Source organism: Equus quagga, chromosome 3, assembly GCF_021613505.1.
Source record: "Equus quagga isolate Etosha38 chromosome 3, UCLA_HA_Equagga_1.0, whole genome shotgun sequence".
In the NCBI taxonomy this organism is placed as follows: Eukaryota; Metazoa; Chordata; class Mammalia; order Perissodactyla; family Equidae; genus Equus; species Equus quagga.
In genome coordinates, this window is record NC_060269.1 from 80,343,389 (window position 1) to 80,349,388 (window position 6,000).

At 45.7% G+C, this 6,000-nt stretch overlaps 1 protein-coding gene across 5 annotated transcripts in view; it reads right to left on the bottom strand.

The window, feature by feature from the left end:
* PDLIM5 (PDZ and LIM domain 5) overlaps nt 1-1,735 on the bottom strand; it is a 197,222-nt gene extending 195,487 nt beyond the window's left edge. For 4 of the 5 annotated variants that reach the window (XM_046657502.1, XM_046657501.1, XM_046657500.1 and 1 more), the window contains exon 1: nt 1,580-1,725. The gene's annotated coding sequence lies outside the window, so the exon portion shown is untranslated. Of the gene's footprint in view, nt 1-1,579 lie in introns of all 5 variants that reach the window. The other variant, XM_046657497.1, reaches the window with a different exon arrangement.
* Nucleotides 1,736-6,000: the final 4,265 nt, after the last annotated feature.

A 6,000-nucleotide genomic window follows, 5' to 3' on the forward strand; every position in this document is an offset into this window, starting at 1 on the left:
ATATTGGCACAGGATACAAATCAGAAGCATGTACAGCCAACAGACTTCACAGGCTGCCTGCCCCTCCTTTTTTAATCTTTAACTTGTGTCAAGAGGAGACTATGAAAGTTAGGCTCAACTTCCTCTGGCCCCACTGTTCCCTACAAGAAAATGCATTTAATTTATATATCAACCCACAGCACATGCAACTTCCCTTTACTTGCGAGTTCCCTTCCAGACTTCTCCCATTGGTTATTAAATTTTCTAGCACTGGCAAGGTCACAGCCACACTACAAAACCAGTATCATTTCATTTCTAGTCAGTGAGGTTTTATTTCTAGTATTCTCCCTCAGCTAGCTTCATTCGCCTTAAAATATTCCGATCCTTAAGCAACAGTACATTATCAGCCTTTTCCAGGTTTCCTCCATCTAGTTATTAGTGCCCAAACTCCTCCTAAAATACCAAGCAGGCAGGAAATAGTGAGCAGCCCATTCTGCTTTCAAACACGTGGAAAATGTTGGAATTTCTGTATAGCTCTGGATTTTCTTTCAGGGAAAGTCTAAATAATGTCTTTGCTCTAGGACTTGGGAAGGAAGCTTGGTAACGCCCACACTTCTATCCCAACTTCTTTAATGGGTGGGAAGGGGAAAGTAGGACCACTCAGAGTGACAAGAAGGGCCTGAAATTCACAAGCACTATCTGGAGAGTCTCTTTTTCCCCAGACTGAGAGAGGATGGAGGAAGGGCTGAAGAACGAAAGGCCAGAGGCACAGGATGAAAGCAGCCGCCGGGACAGTTTCCCAGCAGAGGTTCACGCCTCGCCCTGTTTGCCAAATAAGGCTCCCGAGCGGGCTGTTTCCGCGGCGGGCGGGCTCCGACGTCCGCACAGTCAGGAGGCGGCCCGGGGGTAGGACCTGGCGCTCACACTCCAGACCTGCCCTGGCCAGCGCAGCCACGAATGTTCTTTCCAAGCCCTGCCCGGTCCATACGCCCTTCCTTTTTCCACTTATTGTCAAACGCACTGAAGGCACCGTCTTAGAAAAGCCCCAAGAAGTACGCAAGTATTAATAAATCTGGCGATCACGACAGATTTGTTTTTTTAAACCAGCTTTATTTCGGGACACGGGGAAGTTTTCCCCAAACAGGTTACACAATCGTAAATATCGGGGAGGAAATAGACGCTTCTCAGCGTGAAAGTAAACAAAAAATAACACGCCTTTCTCCCCCGTTCGGTCCCGCTGCCTCCCCACACCCCCGAGAGATGCGCGCAGGACGCGGGGGACCCGAGCCCCGGCGGGGGCGCCCGGCCGCGGGCCGTGCGGGGGTGCCCGGGAGCCCTCCGCGTCGCTGCCTCCGCCGCGCGCGCCCGGCCGCCCGGGACGGGGACTTCCAGGGCTCGCCCGCCCCCGGGAGCTCCTCTTCGCGCGCCGCCCTCCCACCTCCGCCGCTCGGCGCCCAGAAAGCACCTGAAGCGCAGCTCCGCCCGAGGCGCGCCCCTCCGCCTCCCGAGCGCGGCTTCCCTCCACGCGCCCGGCGCCCGCTTCCTTCCCTCCTCCCTGCGGGAGACCGGCGACGCGCATCCCCGGCCGCCAGCCACTCACCTCGGCGCGGCGCGGCGCTGCCTCCACCTCAGACGAGCGCTGACAAGTGACTCGCGGTGCGTGCGCTGTCCCCACGGCCCGCGGGAACTTCCGCCTCCTGGCGCCCTCCGGCCCCGCCCCCGGCCGGACACGCCCCCTCCGCTCCCGGCCACGCCCCCAGCCGGGCAAGGTTGCCCCGAGCGGGCGGAGTCGGCTGCCGGGGAGCTGGTGCGCGGGCCTGCTGGGGCGAGCTGAAGGCGGGGCGCCGCGGAAAACAGGGACGCTCCCGAGTTTCGGTGGGAGTAGGCTTAGGGCATTTGGAGCAGTACCTGGCAATGGTTTGCTGCACGTGTCTGCTTTGGAGTGGACGCGTTTGTCCCTCCAGAAACTTTGAATTGGCAAGCAGTTTCTCTAGCTAAAAATAGAAGGGAGTTTGGGATCAATCCCTATCTGCAAGTTCAGCGGTTACTGCCTGGTTCTTTGAGAGAGCTTATTTACGTGCCCTGAGAAGTGCAGACCCTGAAGTCTGTGGGTCAGGAAGGTGAAAACCGGTAACCCTAATAGCTAGAAGTTAAATCCTGTGATCACACCAGAAGGCAGTGATAGAGTAGCGGCCAAAAGTGATTCAACCACTATGCAACCTCAGCTTATTTTCTAAGTCCGAATCAATAGCCCACTTTCCAGTTTCCACAAAGTTGCTTGATTTAGCCCAAGGAATTTATTCACAAGCAGACTTGAATAATGTTCAGTAAACACACGGAAAGTATCTTGTTGACTGTTTTAAACTGTAAATTGGCTAATAAAATGTGAAAAAGACAAGTCTTAACTAAGGGACATGTAATGCAAGGATGAACTTCGTGGGGTCCTTGAATCCCCTACAAGTGCAAACAAGATTCTAGAGGAGCAGCGCCGGAACTGCTCTGCCAAAGCCGAGGCACCGGCTGGGGCGGCGACTGCGCGTCTGAAATGTGGCTACCGCGACGGACGCGCTGAATTTTTTGATTTATACAATTCCGGTTAATTTGCATTTTAAAACTGAAGCACAGTAAAAATTAGCGTTAAATACAATTTACTGTTTGGCTTGGACTACATTTCACATTACCATTGAAAATTTAGTTCCCAAATTGAGATATGATGGAAGTGTAAAAATGCACACTGAATTTTGAAGATTTATTATGAAAAATATGATATAAAATACCTCATTAATAATTTTTATATTGATTACATGTTGAAACGGTAAGATTTTTATATTTGGCTAAAATACGTTAAATTAATTTTGCCTTTTTAATCTGATGCTAAAAAATTTTAAATTGCTGTGTGACTCGCATTATATCTTCACTGGATGGCACTTCTCCATAGCTTTCATCACATTCTCCAAAAGATTATGTTGGAGGAAAGGGTTTCCTAGTGTGAGAGTTCATTTACAGAGTTCTTTAATATATTTTATCATGTTTGACATCTCACCTCAAAATTAAATAAATAATAATAATAGTGGCCATTTTCAAATAACTGCCATGTGCTAGACAATGTGGTAATCCTTACAATAATTTTATAAGATGAATGTCTTCTCCATTTACAGTTAAGTAAATTCAGGTTGCAAGAGACGACAGCTTGTGACAGCTCCGCAAGACCATGGCCGGAGTTACCCTATGAGGGTCCCATCTCTGCTCCTCCTCATCTGTCTGCTGCTGCTACAGTTAAATTGAGCTGGATCAACAAAGGTTGACTAAAGACATGGAGAACTACAGGCAGCATTTGAAAATATCATCTCGAGGTGATGAGGAAGAATTGAGTAGGGGCAGTGTTGCCTACCTTTGCAAATTTAATTTTAGCCTACAGATGCTGGCCTACCTCTCAGTCCTCCTCCTCCTCCCCCAGCTGAAAGCCTAGGGTAGAGAGTGAATGAGCCAGATTAAGGTAAGATGTGAAGGCTGATATCTATCCGTTTCCCCTGAAGAACCAACTGCATCAGAATGACATTTGTGGCTGGTTAAAATTGCATTTTCCCGGACCTCCCCCAGATCCAGGATCTTTGCAAGTGGGCCCCAGGAATCTGCCTTTTTAACGAATACTCCCTACCCACCTCCAGGTAATTATTAAACTGAAATGCTTAAAAACCAATCCCCCAGATATACCTCTATATCCCCAATTTACTGTGTATTGTGCTTAGGTGAGACCCATGCATCTCAGACAGCAGCAACTTATCTCAGTTTCTTCATCTTAAAAGAATTGATAATTAGAAATAACCTTTTGTGGTTGTCATGAGGAGTAGAGACAATAGATATAAAGCACCTTGCAACATGCCTGGCACTGAGTAATTGTTAAATAAATGGTGGCCACATGAAACTTTCCTAACCAATTGATTAGATTTATTTATGTGTCATAAAAGACAAGTAGAAAACCTTACCTTCATTATGCATGTACTATGTTCTTGGTGATTTATGTACATTATCTTATTTAATTGTTACAACCATATAGAGTAGGTATTTTTTCAGAGGATGAAACAAAAACTTGGAAATTAAGAAATATAACCAAGGACACACAACTAATTAGTAATATAAGTAGAGCAGAGGGTCTGCCTCCAAAACCATGTCCTTTTCATCTCAACACACTTCCCCTCTGTAGATTCAATAAGCCGCCCAGCTTAAAGACCAAAGAAAGCTATAAAAAGCTATAGCAACTAACACTGTTGAGGGCCATAGAGGTGCAACCTGCAGCAAATTATGGAAATTAAATAGACACTGAGTTATTTGTCTATGAAAGAGGATGAAACTCCTGATCCACTTCCGGCGAGGCATCTGCCTTAACTTGTTTTAGAATGACTTGCCACGGAACCATTCTGACTCCGCTTCTCCGTCTCCCTCATGACTAACATTTATGAAATGGTTGGCCATGGTCTGAAGGACAGTCTAGCAGGAAGATAACTGATACATTGGGAAGTCAGACCAGTGTCTTAGCCTCATTAACTCTATAGGCTAAGCAATGAGGCACTCGCCACAAAGGAAACCGTATTAAAAGCTTCACTTTGTCATAACCAGTGCACACAATGCTAAAGTAGTGGAAAAAATTAGATCAAAAGATGAAGTGATTTAGCGGGAAGAGTTTTAAAGAATATTCCATCTAAACATAGTATTTACCTAAGTGTGCGAATGTTTGCTCTAACATTATCCAATGTATGACTCAGAATCCTCTTGCTGTACTTCAAAAATAACAGAAACTTTAATTACAAGATTGCATGGCTGTGATGAGTTTTACAGTTGCACCCAATAAACTACAAAGTGCCAGCCTTTTAAAAAGTTCCTATATCACTCTAAGTCAATTTGTCTTTTAAGTTAAAATCCTGAAAGGGAAATAAACCACTCATAGGTATTTCATGTTTGAAATCTAATGGAGAGGAGGCATTAACTATTCTCATACCTAAAGAAACACCTGGTAATCTAGGGAGAAAGAGCTAGAAGGCATAGTGTCATTCTAAAACTTCCTAAGGAGTCCTGGGAGGAGGGCCGGGACCACAGCAGGCACAGAAAGCGTGGAAAGGAATAAATGGATGAGAACGACTCCACGAACAAATCCATGAAGACTGGGCCACTGAGCAAACGTGTGATTGAGGAAGAAGTTAAAAAGAAGTTTAAACTTCTTAAAACTAGCTTCAAGCTTTCAAGTCTGGGTTTGGGGGGTGATATTAATAACTGATATTGAAGGCAGAGGAGCACGTTTTGAAGGGACTATGCATTTCACCAGCAATCTCCAGTAAGCGAAAAAAAAGCCAGTTGGGAAGTGAGGGGTATGAATAAGAAGGGTTGATACTAAGGGCACTGAACAAAGCACTGGGGAGCTTCAAGTTTGAGATTTCAGAAGGCGAGGAGTATTCCTCATGATAAGATCAAGGTTTAGCCAGCCTGATGTCGTACTCAGATTACGTCGTTTCTTTGAGAAGTCCAGTGGGAGGTTGACAGGATAAAGAAGACATGATTTTGGAGGTGAGATAGAAACAAAATATGTAGGTCAACAATTGAAAAAGCTTGTTGTATGAAGAAACATGTTATTTGAAGAAAGTCAAGGAAAGAAGACATGAGTCTGAGGCACATCTTCCCGATGAGTTGGTTGTGCCAAGAAATTAATGTTCTCAGGCTGGGAGGTCCAGCAGGCTGGGAAGAAGCGTCATCCATTTTCCTCAGTTTCCACATTTGCCTTGACTTAAAAAGAGTTGAGAAGCACTGGGCTAGGAAACCAAAAAGATAAATTAAAAAACTGTCGGCTTTCCATGTACTCATAACGTATGGCACATTTGCACTACATGAGTTAGGAAAAAGTGAAGAAGGAAGATTTGGAATGCTCAGTGTGAGAGTGCTCTCTTTGATAGACCTTACTTACAACAGGTCCCAGGTCGTTTTGGAAAATACACTGGGTGCACACATCTATACAGGGTCCCTTTGTTAAAT